Genomic DNA, 18973 nt, shown 5'->3' on the forward strand with positions numbered 1-18973 from the left:
GCAGAACAAAACCAACTCTAGAACATTTTATTAAGTGCCTACAGAAAGAACAAAGCTAACAGGAATTCAGAATGGACCAATCCATAACTGAACTAGTCCCTAAAACATCTAAACAAAATAAGCAAATGCACAAATACCTAGAAGAGCAAGTGAAATTATACCCTAGTACAAAAGGCATAGAATACTTAAACATAATTGCCAAAACCCTACTCTGAATAAATAACAACACCAAAGCAATCCCTAAAACTATCACCTAAATATGCATAATAATATTTCAATCTTGATGTTTAAAAGTATTTAATGTATGCAATATATATACTTATTAATCACATATATGCACACATTAAATAAAATTAAGAAGTATTAAACAATGCAATATTAATAATCACATTACCCACCCACAAAAGATCAAACATAAATGACTTACCAATCATGTTTAAAATCCAATAACGTCCTTCTCCACCAAAGTAATCCAGGTAGAGCAAATGTAACCCAAAATAAAATGCAAAAATACAACTGTACCAAAAAAAGCAAATCCATGGTGTGAAGAGCCATCGAATAACCATAAAAAACCAGAAAAATAGCAAAAAGTTAAAAAAACGCTCCAGGAAAACCGAAAACTTAAAAGAAGTGTTTGCAAAGCAGTGGTGAATAAAACCAACAAACACTTCCTTAAAAAAAAAAAAGCGGAACTTCCGATATAGCGAACACCTATAACAAAAACATAGAAAACAGACATTCCCACCCACATTAACCAACACATAAATAACTATAAACATTAGTTAAAGCATTATTTTCCTACTGCATAAACTTAAAACATAGATATAGTGACTCTGTAAACAATCCTAGGACAAAGTAAAACTACGTGTATCTACCACACGGAAATAATCGTTTTAAAAATCTAAAACACTACTCACTCACATATAAGAACACTAAATAGCAGTAGACTACTCTCAAAAGTACATTAAAATACACATAAAACATATAAAACAAACCTTACCTGAAGCGACGTGAAGTCTCTCCCAACCGCGAGCTGCTCTTCATCCAAATGACCCAAAACGACCTAACCCGGTTACAAAATAAAGAACCCAAAAGTAATAAAATAGTCCTAAGTAAGAAATATCATATAAATTCTTTCTTAAATTACCAGAATTCATCAAAAAATAACCAATATTTTCAAGAAAATTTTATATTTTTCCTAGTATGAAATTATGTACAAATATGTATACAAACTGTAGAAATAAATATTATGGAAGAAATAATATTTATTACAACAATTTATAGAAATGTAAAAAAAGGTGACACAATGTTTAAATGTACTAATTATGTTTGCAAAAAATATCCCTTTTTCTGAGAAACTTAGATGTAAAAAATTAAATTTCTAAAAATTAATAATAATATTAATACTATTATTATTAATTTTTTAATTAATTTACTATATAATATGTAATACTATAAAGAAATGATATTACATATTAAATATAACCATCTTATACTTTCTTCATCTTCTGTTAATGTTATTGTAATTTTTTTATAATTATTAGCACAAATATAAATGTTTCATAAATGTAAATTAATTATTATTCAAATTGTTATCTCTGCTAAAGATACAAAACCTAATAAATATTTTTTTTCCCAAAGATGTTTAACATTTTCTGTTTTCTTATTACTATAATCTCACAATATTATAATTGCCAAAATCCAATTAGGTACTAGATACAAATTACATGTAACGTACTATTCCCACTCCAATCTATATAAAATTAAAATAAGTGCTGGACACTAATTGAATAAAATATTTATTCCAACTCCAGTCTAATTGATATAGAAATATGTGCTAAACACTTAAAAAATATTACTTACTATTCCTACTCCAGTCTACATAAAATTGAAGTAGGTGCTGGACACTAATTAAATAATAATTACTATTCCAACTCCAATCTACATTAAATTGAAGTAGATGTTGGACACTAATTAATTAATAATTACTATTCCATCTCCAATTTACATAAAATTGAAGTAGGTGCTGGACACTAATTAAATAATAATTACTATTCCAACTCCAGTCTACATTAAAGTGAAGTAGGTGCTGGACACTAATAAAATATAATTTACTATTCCCACTCCAGTGTACATAAAATTGAAGTAGGTGCAGGACACTAATTAAATAATAATTACTATTCCAACTCCAGTGTACATAAAATTGAAGTAGGTGCTGGACACTAATTAAATAATAATTACTATTCCAACTCCAGTCTACATAAAATTGAAGTAGGTGCTGGACACTAATAAAATATTAATTACTATTCACACTCCAGTCTACATAAAATTGAAGTAGGTGCTGGACACTAATAAAATATTAATTACTATTCCAACTCCAGTCTACATTAAATTGAAGTAGGTGCTGGACACAACTAAAATAATAATTACTAATCCTACTCCAGTCTACATGAAATTGAAGTAGGTGCTGGACACTAATTAAATAATAATTACTATTCCAACTCTAATCTACATTAAATTGAAGTAGGTGCTGGACACTAATTAAATAATAATTACTATTCCAACTCCAATCTACATTAAATTGAAGTAGGTGCTGGACACTAATTAAATAATAATTACTATTCCAACTCCAATCTACATTAAATTGAAGTAGGTGCTAGACACTAATTAAATAATAATTACTATTCCAACTCCAATCTACATTAAATTAAAGTAGGTGCTGGACACTAATAAATAATAATTACTATTCCAACTCCAATCTACATTAAATTGAAGTAGGTGCTGGACACTAATTAAATAATATTGACTATTCCTACTCCAATTTACATAAAATTGAAGTAGTTGCTGGACACTAATTAAATAATAATTACTATTCCAACTCCAGTCTACATTAAATTGAAGTAGGTGCTGGACACTAAGTAAATAATAATTACTATTCCAACTCCAAATTACATAAAATTGAAGTAGTTGCTGGACACTAATTATATAATAATTACTATTCCAACTCCAGTCTACATTAAATTGAAGTAGGTGCTGGACACTAATAGGTCGATTCCGATCCGGTAAAATGCGCTCCGAATCGTCGTACGGAGAGTTTTTTCCCCATACAAATCGTACCCGTAGACGTCCCGTACGTACGACGAAGTACGATCCGTACCAGGTGCCAAACTCCGTACGAGTCGTACAGGACTCCGTACGACTCAAATCTCCGTACGAGTTTCACTCGGAACCGGCTGTACGCGACATCACTACGGTTCGCGGCTGGTTTTTACGACCCAGCAAGTACGATTCGTGTCGGGTACGCGCCGTACGACCCTTTTCCTACGGGAGCCGAAAACAGTCGTAAACGCAGAGTTCGCGCTGAAACAGGTACGGAACCCCCCCCCCGGTACGGCACGTACCCCCCATGATCGCAGGGGTACGCGCCGTACCCCTGTGATCATGCGGGGTACGTGCCGTACACCCAGCGTACATGGGGTACGCACCGTACCCCATGTACGGTGGGTGTACGGCACGTACCCCATGTACGCTGGGTGTACGGCACGTACCCCGCATGATCACAGGGGTACAGCGCGTACCCCTGCGATCATGGGGGGTACGCGCCGTACGGTGTGTAGGTGATCGTGCGCTTTTCCGTACGAATCGACGTGTACCGTACGAATCGCGTCCGGGTCGGCCGATCGGGATCGGAATCGTCCGGTCGTACGGCGTCCGTACGAGTCGTACGGAAACGGCTCCGGATACGATTCGTACGGACGGGGATTTTACCGGATCGGAATCGACCCCACAGTAAATAATATTTACTATTCCAACTCCAATCTACATTAAATTGAAGTAGGTGCTGGACAATAATTAAATAATAATTACTATTCCAACTCCAGTCTACATTAAATTGGAGTAGGTGCTGGACACTAATTAAATAATAATTACTATTCCAACTCCAATCTACATTAAATTGAAGTAGGTGCTGGACACTAATTAAATAATAATTACTATTCCAACTCCAATCTACATTAAATTGAAGTAGTTGCTGGACACTAATTAAATAATATTTACTATTCCAACTCCAATCTACATTAAATTGAAGTAGGTGCTGGACACTAATTAAATAATAATGACTATTCCAACTCCAATCTACATTAAATTGAAGTAGGTGCTGGACACTAATTAAATAATAATTACTATTCCAACTCCAATCTACATTAAATTGAAGTAGGTGCTGGACACTAATTAAATAATATTGACTATTCCTACTCCAATCTACATTAAATTGAAGTAGGTGCTGGACACTAATTAATTAATATTTACTATTCCAACTCCAATCTACATTAAGTTGAAGTATGTGCTGGAAAATAATTAAATAATAATTACTATTCCAACTCCAATCTACATTAAATTGAAGTAGGTGCTGGACCCTAATTAAATAATAATTACTATTCCAACTCCAGTCTAGATTAAATATAAGTAGGTGCTGGACACTCATTTAATAATAATTACTATTACAACTCCTATCTACATTAAATTAAATTTTTAAATATTATATTTTCATTACTAATAAATCTTTAAAGATAATGTAAATAAATAAAATCATGTATTTTTATTTTTTAAATCTACACCCTTATCCCCTATAAACTCAATAACACACTCCTAATGATAGTTATGTAATCTTATGCTATATTATTAATAAATATATTAATTATTAATTTTTGTGTATGATTAAATAAAAATAAATGTTAATTTATAAACCAAATGTAAAAACTAATTTTGTATAAAAAAAATGTTATATATATATTTTTAATAAAAATGTAAAAAATACACTCCCACCCTTATCCCCTATAAACCCAATTACCCACTCCTAATTATTGTTATGTCATATTATTAAATATGATTTTCTTTATAATATTATTCAAATAAAAAGTATTATTAATCAATAAATATTAATATTTATAATTGTATTAAATATTATGTAAAAAGTATTAATTTTTTTTAAAATAAAAAATATTATTAATCAATAAATATTAATATTTATACTTTTATTAAATATTATTTAAAAAATATTAATTTTTTTTAAATAAAAATGATTATTAATCAATAAATATTAATATTTATAATTGTATTAAATATTATTTTAAAAATATTTAATTTTTTTAAATTGTTATTATATATATTTTATAACACTCCCCACCCTTATCCCCTATAAACCCAATAACCTGCTCCTAAAACTAGATATGTATTTTTAATAAATCTATTTTTCTAATATTTTATAAAAATATTTTATAAATTATTTTTTTTATTATATTTTTATTACATATATTTTAAAACACTCCCCACCCTTATCCCCTATAAACCCAATAACCCGCTCCTAAAAGTAGACATGTTTTTTTTAAATACAATTTTTTTTTAATATTTTAAAAAAATATTTAGTAATTTTTTTTGTTATCATATTTTTATCACATATATTTTAAAACACTCCCCACCCTTATCCCCTATAAACCCAATAACCCGCTCCTAAAACTAGATATGTATTTTTATTAAATATTTTATCATTTATATTTATTTTTAATTTTTTGTTACCATTTTTTTATATTTCTTTTTATAAATCTCATTACATTTTTTTACTACTTAATTTTTATTTTTTTTCCTATAATACGATATTTTTTTAGTCGATATTTTGTCTCTCGATATTCTTGCTTTCGATATTTATTTATACTTTCTTATTACGATATTTTTGTATTCGATATTTTTATATTTCTATATTATCTACCTTCGATATTAAAACTTCGATATTATGTCTTGTCGATATTATTTTTTCGATATTATGTCTGATTACCACAAGAAATATTCAGTGACACGTGCCTCTGCACTGCTTACTTTTTCTTTGCAATTGCCATGTTTAATAGTTTTGTAGATGAGAGAGCAGGAGTGTGCCATAATTTCTAAAATATGGCACATTCCTGCTTTCTCTCTGTGCTAGCACACTTATGGCTGCCCAGTGGTGGAATACACTGAGTAAATAACTCAGCTGAAACTGCTGCTATGCCCTCAGTAATTGCCGCAAGCTCACCTCGCCCTTATGACTTCTTTTACTGCTTTCTCCTTCAAGATAGGAGCTCAACACACTGCACAACTCCTTATGGCCATACTAAAAATTTAACAATTAACAACAAGAGGAGAAAATCCATAGACCTAGTTGAGACCTGGATGAATATAGTAACATACAACAATGTCTCAACAGGTAATACTTAAGTAATTATTTACGCAAAGTAAAGAATTACACAGAAAAATGAGAAAACACTAAGGATTGATTATCGCGGCTTATATTCACAGTGGGAACAAAAATAACTTTGGGACAACATTATTGTTTCCCTGAGAATGTGCAATAGGTATGTGGTGGACACAGTGCTCATGAGAAAAATGTCAGTACAAAAAACAAGGCGGTCACAGTGGATAGCCCAGTAGAACAATCGCACAACAGATATAAAAAACTAAACAGACACTTTCACAAATTCAAGTATATTTATATCAGCATTTTCGTCATGCATATGAACTGTACATTTATATTACCGTTTCTCTAAGGGGAAATCGTGCTTGAGGAAGCCCTCTTGTGAGGGTTTGAAAGTGTGGAATGAGGGTGTTTATACATTATTAACAATGTGTCTTAAAAGACTGAGAATATATCGAAATACACAGTCATCAGATAGATACAGTAAAGAAATTACTGTTATCAATGCTGTGAATCAAAATCAGTACAGGTACAGATTCACAGTAGACGTTTCGACCCCATAGACAAACGGAGGTAGATAAGGTCCTTAAATCGGGATCTTCATCAGGATATATATATATATATATATATATATATATATATATATATATATATATATATATATATATATATATTTATACAAAGTGAGAGGGATAACCAAATCATTATGGGTGACGGATGTATGTAACTACAAAAGTGCAATAGTATGTAACTACAAAAGTGCGATAACAAAAAAACTGTGAATGTTCACCTTAAGTCCACTGGAACAATAGGTGGAGAGGTACATCAATTGGGCCGTAGGCTCCTTTGGCAGAGAGGCAAGTAACAACAGCCCAGTCCCTTAGTAGACTGCGTTGGTGCTGAGAAATAAATCTTTCTTAGTATACTGGGCCAATGGTGATTTGGAACTCAAAATGGGCACGTCAGAATAATATACTCACTAAATTAATTCATCAAACAATGCGCTGTGAGGTGTCAGTCGATTTTGTCGCTGTGAGCATCTGGCGGAATTAATCCGGGAACATCTAAACAAAGGAAAGGACAAAATAGTTTTAAGAGGCCACTCACCGGCTCAACCATGGTGTTTAAAAATATTCTCCGAATGTACGAAAGTAGAGTTAGTCTGAGTAAATGGATGAAGATCTGGGCCCCCTGGAACAAGCGTAGAGGCTGGCTATATGCTCCTTTTACTGATACCTCTCCGTTTGCTGTCGATAATGGAATACTGGACCTGTACATCACAAGATTATCTATAAATAGGTATCCTTCAATCCAGCTCCACTCCATTATGCTTTTGGGAATGTTCATGATTATTTGAGTTGACCACTTTTTCATTTATTGTATATTGTGCATTTTAAATTATGGTTTATTTTGTATTTGGTTGATTTATGTGATGTCATTTGTTTTGTTTTTTCAATAAATAGATTTTTTTTAAATTATATTAAAAAAACAATTAGTTACAAAAATACACAAATAAATAACTTTAAGTACAGAAAAAAAATATATATATATATAATCTCCGAAAATCAATGTATTGATATAGCCTGCGGAAAAAGGAGGAGTTCGTACCTTATAGTGTGAACAATTCCAGACATATAGCCTAACCGGCCAGCAGTTACATGTCTAAAAATTGATTACGGTCGGGTAGGGGTACACGCAGCTGTGCTTGCGTCAGAGGTACAGTCGCTGAATGCTATCACCGGCGGCCGGGAGCAGTAAGGGTCAGCGATAGACACTGATGAATTACTTCGGTGCACGAATGACTTGGGTCAGAGTGTATTGAAATTGGAAGATGTTATTTGAGATGCTAATAAAGGTTATGCGATGCCTGATACAGTTACTTAGAAACTTGATACAAATAAGTACACAGGACATGTGTGTGGAAAAAGTGGTAGATATATCCAAAATCATGAAGGGAGTCATACGCGATGGTGTTGTCAGGAGTGGAAATAAGTAATGTAATGTGGGCCTAAGAGGATTGTGGACCTGTGTGAGGCACAAGATATATGGTATACCTCTCTTGATATTTCGCCACATTAAACACATAAATGAGTATAGAGCAAGCCAGCAATTGATAGCACATCGTGTTGTGTTGTATCATACAATTCAGTACGTTAGAGGTCAAATGACTAAAATACCCATAATAAAAGTATCAAGTGGCTCCATTTGGTGTAAGTTATGGGAACACTTGTTGGAGTATCTTAAATACTCAGACAGTGAAGGCAACAGAACAGAAAAGAATTAGACATTTCATCAGAAAATATCACAGCACGACATGATATGACATGTTTGGAACAAAATCAAACATAAAGCTGAAATCATTCTGTATTGATGCAAGACAATTGGATTGTGGTTTCATCTAATTCGTTTAGCCCATTCTGTATGGTGTCTGCAGTCATGACATCGCAACATCCTTTACATAGCATGTCATTACAACCCAGCCATTACATTGCATGCCACCACAACATATGTCATTACAACGCATGTCTCTGCAATACAGGCATTACATCGCAAGTCATTACAATGCATACCATTACAACGCATAGTACCCTTACACTATCCAACACTTACCCTACTGCTGCACTCACTGGAGTTCGAATAATAATTTTTACCCTTACACTATCCAACACTTACCCTACTGTTGCACTCACTGGAGTTAGAATAGTAATTATTACTCCTATATTATCCAACACTTACCTTAAATGCAATGTAATGGTATGCATTGTAATGGTATGCATTGTAAAGGTATAATGTGATGTAATGGAATGCTTTGTAAAGGTAGTTTCTGAACATGGGATGTAATGGCATGCAATGTAAAAGAATGCGTTGTAAAGGATGCTGCGATGTAAAAACTGCATTGTAAAGGCATGCATTGCAACTGTATGCGTTGTAACGTCATACATTCGTCGAGGGAGTGCATCCATTAACATTCAGGAATATTCAGAATTGCGTTAATGTCACCACCCATAGGACCCAGTGTTACCTTTTCCAATACAATCCATTTGAGACTCTCTGGTGAGTGTGTCAGTTTTTGGAAGTGTTCCACTAAAGGGGCACCTTAGACATTACATCTCACCCTACTACCATGACTTTCTGGTGTGAGAAACATGTCAACAGCACTTGTGAGGCACACGAAGAGGTGAAAATAACACCAAAAGGGCATTGATTTAAAATGGCACAAAACATGAATATTGGAGGAGACAATTTTACAAGCGGTAAATCTGCTGATTTATGTCGATGGCGATTCGAACTGCATTAAACCAGGTCATCATCAGGACAGAGATTGCACAAAATGAATTTTATGCTGGCAGAATAATAAATAAGGAAAAGAGGAAATAAGTGAAAATAAATGGTTAATATAGCTACCTCTATGCAGTCTTGTAAACTGAGAAAGGGAGACATACAAGAAGACTAGTGTTAAACCACTGGTTTGCATGGAGACACTTATGGTATTTGGACATTAAGGGGCGGATTTACAAGCCCCGTGCGCCACCAATACATCACTTTTTGTGACGTACTGGAGGCGCATTTCACTTCTCCATATTTACAAGGAGTGGAAAAGATACCCTGCATGACTTTTCCTCTCCTTGTAAATATGGCCCCTTCACACACAGCACGTTGTGTGGAAGGGGCTGTCCATGGGTGCTGTTGTGGGTGTTCCCACGCAACACCCATGGAACTAGACACATTTCCAGATGTACGAGGGATCGTAAATCTGCAAATGCGTGTGAATGCTACGCAATGCAAGGCACAACCAGGAGAAATGTTTTAATTTCTCCTCGTTTCTTCCTTTTTCAATGTGTGCTGCATTCTACAGCACACATTGAAAGATGTAAATGCCTGTAGTGAATGTTTTGTGCAGGGAGGTGGCCCTTCTCTCCACGAAGCAGGCACCCTTGCACGATGGTGCAACGGTGCCGGCGCATGGCTGCAGTTTGTACACCAGCGCAGGGGAGAGCACAGGAATGCGACATAGTATCATAAATATGTTGCATTCCTGTGCTTCGAAAGTGCCTCCGCGTGGGCTTGCTGTGCCACGCTGGGGCACTTCCTTGTAGATCTGCCCTCAAGTCTCCACATGACGGGGACCAATTTACATGAGTGTAGCTTGGGTGCTGAAAACCATGGCCTGGGAAGTGAAGGGCGGTCACACAATTAAAAGAGGGATCCGTCTGTGGAGAGTTAATCCAGGACAAAGGGACTGTAAAGTGTAACAGCCGGTCACACCTGTGGGGAGAGTCCAAAATCAATAAAGATCATCAGAGAGGTTATAGGAAGGCTAGCGTACAAAAGGATCTACCACGTCACACCACATTGCATGTACATCAGTCTGCTTCTGTGAACTCTGGTGTTGCCTGGCCCTCGATGCCTTTCCTAGTGTCATTCTGCTTTACCCTAAACCCCAACTCCCTGCCTTCAATCAGCATGGCCATGGGAGCCGCATCACATACATTCATTGACGACGAGCCACCCGTCCTCCCCTCCCTGCGCCAGTTGTGTGACCAGACCTAGGGCCAGATGTAGGTAGGCATTTACCGGTCGGTAACGGCCGAATTCGGCCGTTACTGACCGGTAAATGCAATTTGAGATGTAGGGCCCTGTATTTTACAGAATCGGTAAATTTACCGATCGGTAAATTTACCCATTCTGTAAAATACCGAATCGGTATTTTTACCGATTCGGTAAAATTGATATGTAGGTGGGACTCTTCTGAGTCCCACAAGCATTAAAAAATCGGTATTTTACCATCAAATTCTATTTGATGGTAAAGTACCGATTCCGGTGTGCATGCACATGTGTGCATGCACACCTGTGCCATATGACAGGCAGACCTGCCCTTAGGGCAGGTATGCCTGCCACATGGCACCCGAACCTGTTTGGGGGTGCTAGAGGGTGTCAAAGTGACACCCCCTGCACCCTTGTGAAATAAAATAAATAAATACCGAATCGGTAATGCCCATTCATTCATATGGGCTTCAAAGCCCATAGGAATGAATGGGCATTACCGGTTGGTATTTACCGAATCGGTAAATACCGATTTTTACCGATTCGGTAAATCAACATCTGGATTTACCTCAATCTCGGTACTTCTATTTTACTGATTCATAAATACCGAATCGGTCAAATTCGGTATTTATGAGTCGGTAAAATAGAATTACCTACATCTGGCCCCTAGATCCTTTCACCGTAGGAGCACTTGGCAGGCAGTGGCATGAAGCATAGGGATTAGGGAAGACGTTTATATTTTGTTTTATTTTATTAAACTCATTTTGAAGTAGAACTGCATCAAGTTGAATCAAAGAAGGGACAGGCTGGTTCAAAGCATCTGTTTTTAACTGCAGAGATAAGGAGGTAGTCATAAATTCAAGAAATCGAGTTATGAATAAGGACTCCCAAAGTTGTGCTGTATTCAGAGATAAAGTGAAGTTTAAATAGCTTCTGTTAAGATGGATGGCACAGGAATTCACCCAGAGAGATCTCACTCTCGTCATTCCCAGTTTGTTTTGCTTGCAAATTGCCTCATTCTCTTTGTAGAATTATCTTTCGGAATTTAAATATATCGCTGAGAGAGAGAGAGAGAGATGCTTGGATAAGTCCCTTGACCCTTACTGTAAAGGATGTCTGGACACTTTATTATTGCTTAATCGAAGAGAAAGGATTGCTTTATGTTTGTGATACTTGGCAAACGACGCCTTTCGACACATTTGCAGCTTGGTGCATTTAATAAGGCTTGTGTGTTACAATTGTGCAGATCATTTGTTTTGGTGAAGAGTCATCCAAGGAAGGCAGGATTTTGCTAAATGCGGATATTTTAATAAGCATAGAAGGCCCTGAACTATCTTTGCCCAGATATGCATATATGGGATATATATGTGGTGCTAAAGTGCTATTCGCTCTTTCCTTTAAACATGGTAAAATTGGCTTACCCAAATTGGCAAATTTAATTTTACTTTTAAGTCCCTAGAAATGTGGTTCTACTTGTACCCAGGGACTGTAAATTAAATGCTGCTAGTGGCATGCAACACTTATTGTACCACCCACGTAAGTAGAATATTTAAACATGTGTCAAGGCCAGGGCCTGCCATTGCAGTCTGCCTGTGCGGTTTTAAAACTGACATTTTTGACCTGGCAAAAGGAACCTTTTGCCAGGCCTAAAAATATTCCCTTTAACTACATATGTCACCAGGATGTCACCACTAGTGCAAGCCCTTTCCATAAGGCTGATGAAGAGTGCAGTGTATTTAAATTGTTTGGCATATACTTTTAAGTTTTAAACATCCCTGAATAGGCAAGGCTGAATTGCTACCCTTGTTCTTGGCGTGATTCTTGAATTTTTCACAATCCCATGACTTCAGTGATGTACAGGCATCATTAATGGCAGCACCCACACTCTGAAAAGTGTTTCAGTGCCAGGGCGGTCACACAATTAAAAGAGGGATCCGTCTGTGGAGAGTTAATCCAGGGCAAAGGGACTGTAAAGTGTAACAGCCGGTCACACCTGTGGGGAGAGACCAACATCAATAAAGATCATCAGAGAGGTTCTAGGCAGGGCTGGGCGTAGTTTGCAAAGTAGCGCTTCGCGAAGCTACGCAAAGTGCACTACGCACTATGCAAGCTACAGGTAGCACTACGCGAACTAATTCAAGTTAGGAGTCAATCAATTGCAGTATATATGAAGTAGAATGTGGAACCGCATACAGCAGACAGGGAGGGAAGCCGCCGACTATGCGAGTGCTTCAATGCAAGTTTTTGGCCAGCCGGGCCGGTTTAAAAGCACACATCAGTTCTAGAAGACTAGACTTGGGGGCAGATTTTCAAAACTTATGCGCTGGTTTAGCATCACGAAAGTGACACTAAGCAGCACAAATTTGTGTTTTGCTATTTTCTTTCCAGCTCAAAATTTGTTTTGCGCTGGAAAATACCCTGTAAGTAGCGCAAAGCAGCGCCAAGCACTGCTTTGCGGTACTTTGTGCCGAGGGAGCGTGACATGGGTGGTACATGGGTGTTCCCATGCAACCACCCATGCCTTTTGACACAAGACCATATTTACAAAGATTTGTAAGCATGGTTATGCGCCAAAAGTTAATGCCCATTCAAAGGAGGCGCAAGCAGGAGATATGCTTTCATTTCTCCGTGCTTTTCCAACTTTCCATGCGTGCTGAACTCTGTAGCACGTATGCAAAGTGGGAAAAGCTTTGCATCATGCCTTGCATAGTGTTTTGTACAGGAAGGCTACCCTTCCTGCACAAAACCTATGCTACACTCATGCACACACCCTAGCACTGCGGCGCTAAGGTGTGTGCATGGCGCCCGGCAGCTGAAATCAGCACCGGAGCAAGGGAACGGGGGGAGAGAGCCATATCTCTGAAGATATAGCGCTCTCCTGCTCCCTCCCTGTCGAACAATGCTTCGCAGCCTCGGGGTGGGAGAGGGGGGGCTGCGCTGCGTTGAGCGACTTTTTAAAGATTCTCCCTTTGCATGCGGGAGCGACTATAAAGGCGCTGTGAAAAAGACTGCAGGTTAAGGGAGGGATTTATGGCTTGGAGCACTTAACATGCTTTTGAAAATTATCTCCTCCAATATTCATGATTTGTACCATTTTAAATTAATTCCCTCCTGCTGTTTTTTTCACCTCTTCAGATGCCTCCATGCGCCATTCGCATTTTTCTCATGAGCACTATGTGTCCACCACATACCGATTGCACATTCTCAGAGTAACATTAATGCTGTCCCCAAGTTATTTTCGTGTCTACTGTGAAAACAAACCGCGATAATCATCCCTTGCTCTTTTTTCATTTTTCTGCGCAATTCTTTTACTCTGCATAATTAATTACTTAGTCATTATCTGTTCAGATATGGAAGCACAGCATATTAGCAGCGACAGGCCCCTGCACTGCAAGTTGCATAACTGGCCTTGTAATATATATATATATATATATCACAGAAAGAGGTCCTGGAGGCTGTGGAGTTTGCAAGAGGCACGAGTGTTGTGTTAGATAGAAAGTGAAAACAGCTTTGGGAGGTGGTCACTGATTGGGGGATGAGGATTGACCTCAAAATAGTAGGGAACGTGACAAGGGAGGTGATAATATTTACTTTTCACAAAGGTATATCATTCCACTAATCTCACTGACACAATTTTCAACTGAGGCACTGTTAGAAATTAGCTTACTGGTTGGGTGGGTGGAACTCTACTCAAGCAAGAACCACAATCCTTGTCAGGGTGAAGCCCAAGCAAAACCTAGATTAAACTGTGCTCAACCCTACAGAAGCTTGGCACAGAGAAGTAAGGCTTAACTCAGAGGCAATGTGTAAAGTATTTGTGCAAAGCATCAAACAGTAACACTGTGAAAACACGACAAAAGAATCCAGACCAGATTGGAAAATAGAATACATTTTAATGTATACAACAAGACCTAAATGACAAAAATCCAATCAGTAGAACTGGAGATATGTAATTTTAAAGACTTCAGTGAAAATAGTGCCAACAAAGCTTAAAGTGCCAACTGTGGATATCTAGCCGTGCGGGGTCAGACAAAGCCACAAGTTCAGGCTTACCATGATGATGTGCCAGCCTGGTCAGGGGCTCAGTTAGGCCTCTTGAACATGAGTACCTTAAATCCTGGTTGCAGAGCATTGTGAGGTCCCTTGCAGAGGATACGTTGTGCGGCCAAGGAGATGGACCGGTTCCAGGGAGTTGTTAGGCTGGGATGAGACGTCCTGCATCATTGCCGAGGATCCCATTGACAAGGGCATGCTATTCGAAGTCTGGGGTGGAGGATGGATTGCGCAGTCGAAGCAATTCATCAGTGCTAAGGATCTGCAAATCTGCGATGTGAGAACCTACGTCGATGTTGAGGCTGCCCTCAACAATAGATTTGTGATGCGCTAGCCTGCATTGATGAAGCTTCGCACAGCGGTGGTTCCGATGAGGGCTGTGAGATCGATGCGGATACATTACGCTGAGGGAACCTTGGCAGCAGAGACGGTGCATCAGTTCTGCTTGGGATTGTGCTGCACAGCAATGGCGATGCATTGGTTCTGCTGGATCCAAAGATAGGCTGGCAGAGCACCTTCAGGGCCACTTCCAAGAGTCCAGAACTGGGGTGAAATAACCTAGAAGGGTAGGACTTACAGCTGGCAGAGTCCAGGTGATAGGTTCTAGGTTGTTGGAGCCTTCTGTCACTTGGGCTCTAGTCAGGAGGCCAGCCAACTAACCTTTGGGGTCCTGAGTTCAACAGATGCAGATCCACTCCTTCTCACCCAGCCAAGAGGGAAGCAGGCCTCAGGTCAGAACAGTAGGGCAGCAGTCCATTAAAGTAGCAGTCCAACAGAGTGGCAGTCCTTTCAGCAGCACAGCAGACCTTCTTCCTAGCAGATTGTCCACTAGTCCAGATGAGTTGGTGTCTGAGTTCCAATATTTAGGCCTATTTCTGCCTTTGAAATGTGTGAAGCTTCTCAATGTTTCTCCTTGAAGTTCACAGTCATCCTGCCTTCCTGTCAGTGCCTCAGCTAACTACTCCTTATATGGAGGAAGGACACTGCCTATTCCAGTGTAATTAGGCCTCTTCTCTCCTACCCTGCCAGTTATGGCCCATCCAGGTACACCTAAGCTCTCTATTTTATGGCTGTCTAGGAGGAAAACACAAAGCTCAACGGTCAGCTGCAGCCAGTCATATGACCCCGAGACAGGCTGCAGGTGGTAAGTGTCTAAGGCAAGGAAATGCCAACGTTTTAAAGTGGCATTTTCAAAATTGTAATCTAAAAACCAAAGTCACCAAACATGAACTGGTCACCTGCTCCCATTGTGAAATTATTACCCATTAGATGTAATAAGGTAACTCCCACGTTGGCCTATGGGAGAGGTAGGCCTTGCAATGGTGTAAAACGAATTTTGGAGTTTTTCACTTCCAGGACATGTAAAACTAAAAAGTACTTGTCCCACTTTCTAAATACACTGCACCTCCCTCCCCTGCCTCTGGAGTGTCCATGGCCTACCCTAGGTGTGACTTACATGTAAAAGACCGTAAAGTGTGGGCCTGGCAACAGGTTTATTCTTCCAGGTCAACATGACAGTTGAAAGCTGCACACACCGGCTGCAATGGGAGACCTGGGGTTTGTTTAAAGGGCTACTTAAGCAGGTGATATAACCAGTTCTGCTAGCCTACTAGTGCATTTAATTTAACAGGTCCTGGGCACAGGTAGTGCCATTTCACTAGGGACTTACAGGTAAATTAAATGTGCCAATTGGGTGTAAGCTAATTCTACCATGTTTAGGAGGAAAAGCACATGCAATTTAGCACTGGTTAGCAGTTGTGAAGCGTACAGAGTCCTAAGGCCAACAAAAACGAGTTCAGCAAAAAAGTAGAGAGTAAAGGCAAAATGTCTGGGCTGACCCTGCAGAGAAGGCTAGGTCCAGCAGGCACTCATGTTCAGATTTCACCAAACAACTTTCCTCTTCAAACTTAAACTAAACTTGAAACCCTCCGATTAATCCTGTGCCCTTACCTATCTTGCATCCATTTCTCCCATCTTCTTTTTTGTACTTCACCTCAAGTTATATCACCCAACTAAACACCCATTTACCTTTCATCCTTCATATTCCCTTCTCATGCCCCTCCATTTCCTTTGTTTCTTCTCTCTACCTATCTAAGGGACTCATTGCAAAATGCCTGCTTATTACAGGGGGAGAGAGCTGTCCAGAATTAATGATTCTGGGCCATATGTATCAAAAAGTCATTTTGCGATTCTCAAATAGCGATTTTTTTGCGAATCGCTATTTGAGAGTAGGATTTACAATAAATTTTGCGAATCCTACATATTCCTTAATTGCGAATCGCAAATTGCGATTCGCAATAAGGAATACCTCCCCATGCATTCCTATGGGCCTAGAGGCCCATAGGAATGACTGGGAAGAAATTCTCAATTTGTGATTAGCGGTTAGCAATAGCGAATCGCAAATTGAGAATGCAATTTCAAGGGTGCAGGTATGTCAACAGGACACCCTGTTGCACCCCTGAAATAAGCATGGGTGCACTTGTACATGCCCTCACATTGCACTTTGAAAAATGCAAAAAAGTGCATTTTTCTAAGAAATCGCAAATTACCACCAACTTGAAGTAGGTGGTAATTTGCGATTCCTTAAGGCCAAATTGCACTTTTTTGGTGCTTCTTACATTGCATTTAAGGGATCGCAAAAGTTGCGATTCCTTAAATGCAATTGCAAAATAAGGAATCACAAATTTTGCGATTCCTTATTTTGTCTTAATACATACATTTTGGCAAAATTGCACCTGCAAACGCAGAAATTCTGCGAATTTCGGCGTTTGCGAATACAATTTTCCTTGATACATATGACCTTCAGTCCGGTACCTCCTCTCCCAGTACCAGTCATCACTAGTTTCAGTTCTGCCAAACTTTTTTTCGTAACTGTACATATAAATAGCGCGTGCCTACGGCTGTATGACTCATTCCACGGTCTCTGGCCTGTTCCTGCGCACATTTTATACTTATTTTCATCAGGAAGGAACACATTTTTTGCTTGTTTAATTTGCGGTGCCTACAGCGCGCAAAAAACCCAGACTGATGTCTTGGCGCTAGGCAGATCTCTTGTGCGGTGGCTTTCCGACACTGGTTTGGACGGGCTCGAATCTCCACCTTATCATGTGCGCCTGTTCCATTTTTAATTGCCTAGGGTGTTACCACACCCATTAAAACTTGCAATCGGATTGGCCGCTCTCCCTGCCTCCCCTCCCCTAGGACACCCTCCACCGGACTAGAAGTGGCGACCTAAGACTTTAATGGCTCTTCTCCAGCTGTGTTCCTAGAAATCTAATTATCAATATGCATGGGGCCCACTGGGCCCACTACTGTTCATTTCCGGAATGTTAATTTCAGGTTATTTGCATTTTCTTGGTATTCAGCCACATTGAAAACTTGTTATCGGTGACTGCGGGCTTTTGTCTCCCGGGCAGTCGAGAATAGAGCGCGAGCCGGCACCTTCCTGGTAGAATTTCGGATAGAAAATGTTAATAAATGAATATATCTATACCATTAGAGGGGGCACTGCGGGCAATGGGATGCCTGCTGGATGGGGGCACTGCAAGAGAGGGCTGAAGGGACATTGACATTAGTACCTGTCACATCTGTATCGAAGGCTGGCATTTAAATGTCATCAAGCTTGCATTTTCCCTTCAACTTCCTCACCTTCATTATTATTCTGGGCATCCAGGAAACTTTTCGACTAGAAATAAGTTATAGCCTGGTGGCACCCTCTGAAAGAGGGCCGCTTGTGAGTACGACATTGGAAGGGCTATAAGATACCCGGGGCCTTATTTATGAAGGCCTTGCGCCGCCGATGCGTCACTTTTTCCCATGTTAAAAGTGACGCACTGGCGACGCAAGGCCTTCATAAATAAGGCCTCCGGTACCCTCTCTTTTTTTAGGGGTCAACCCTCTGTAGATATCCTAAGTTGTAGAACAGTAATGACCTTGGGGCCGATTCACAGAATGAACTTGAGACTCAATCCTAAACTTACTACTATTTTGGTATTCACAGAATGCATTTACTACTTTTGGCATTCACAGAATGAACCTACTACTTTTGGTATTCACAGAAGTTAGGATTTTGTCTTAAGTTTGTCTTAAGACAAACTTAAGACAGACTTAAGACAGATTTAAGACAGACTTAAGACAAAATCTTAACTTCTG

The 18973-nt window shown here is 38.6% G+C and overlaps 1 long non-coding RNA gene across 2 annotated transcripts in view; it reads right to left on the reverse strand.

Moving 5' to 3' along the window:
* The window catches only part of LOC144771471 (uncharacterized), a 130523-nt gene that overhangs the window by 90922 nt on the left and 20628 nt on the right, over positions 1-18973 (reverse strand). For both annotated transcript variants that reach the window (XR_013599296.1, XR_013599295.1), the window contains exon 2: positions 7204-7287. This is a non-coding gene — a long non-coding RNA (uncharacterized LOC144771471). The remainder of the gene's footprint in view (positions 1-7203; positions 7288-18973) is intronic.

Source organism: Lissotriton helveticus, chromosome 8, assembly GCF_964261635.1.
Source record: "Lissotriton helveticus chromosome 8, aLisHel1.1, whole genome shotgun sequence".
Taxonomy (NCBI): Eukaryota; Metazoa; Chordata; class Amphibia; order Caudata; family Salamandridae; genus Lissotriton; species Lissotriton helveticus.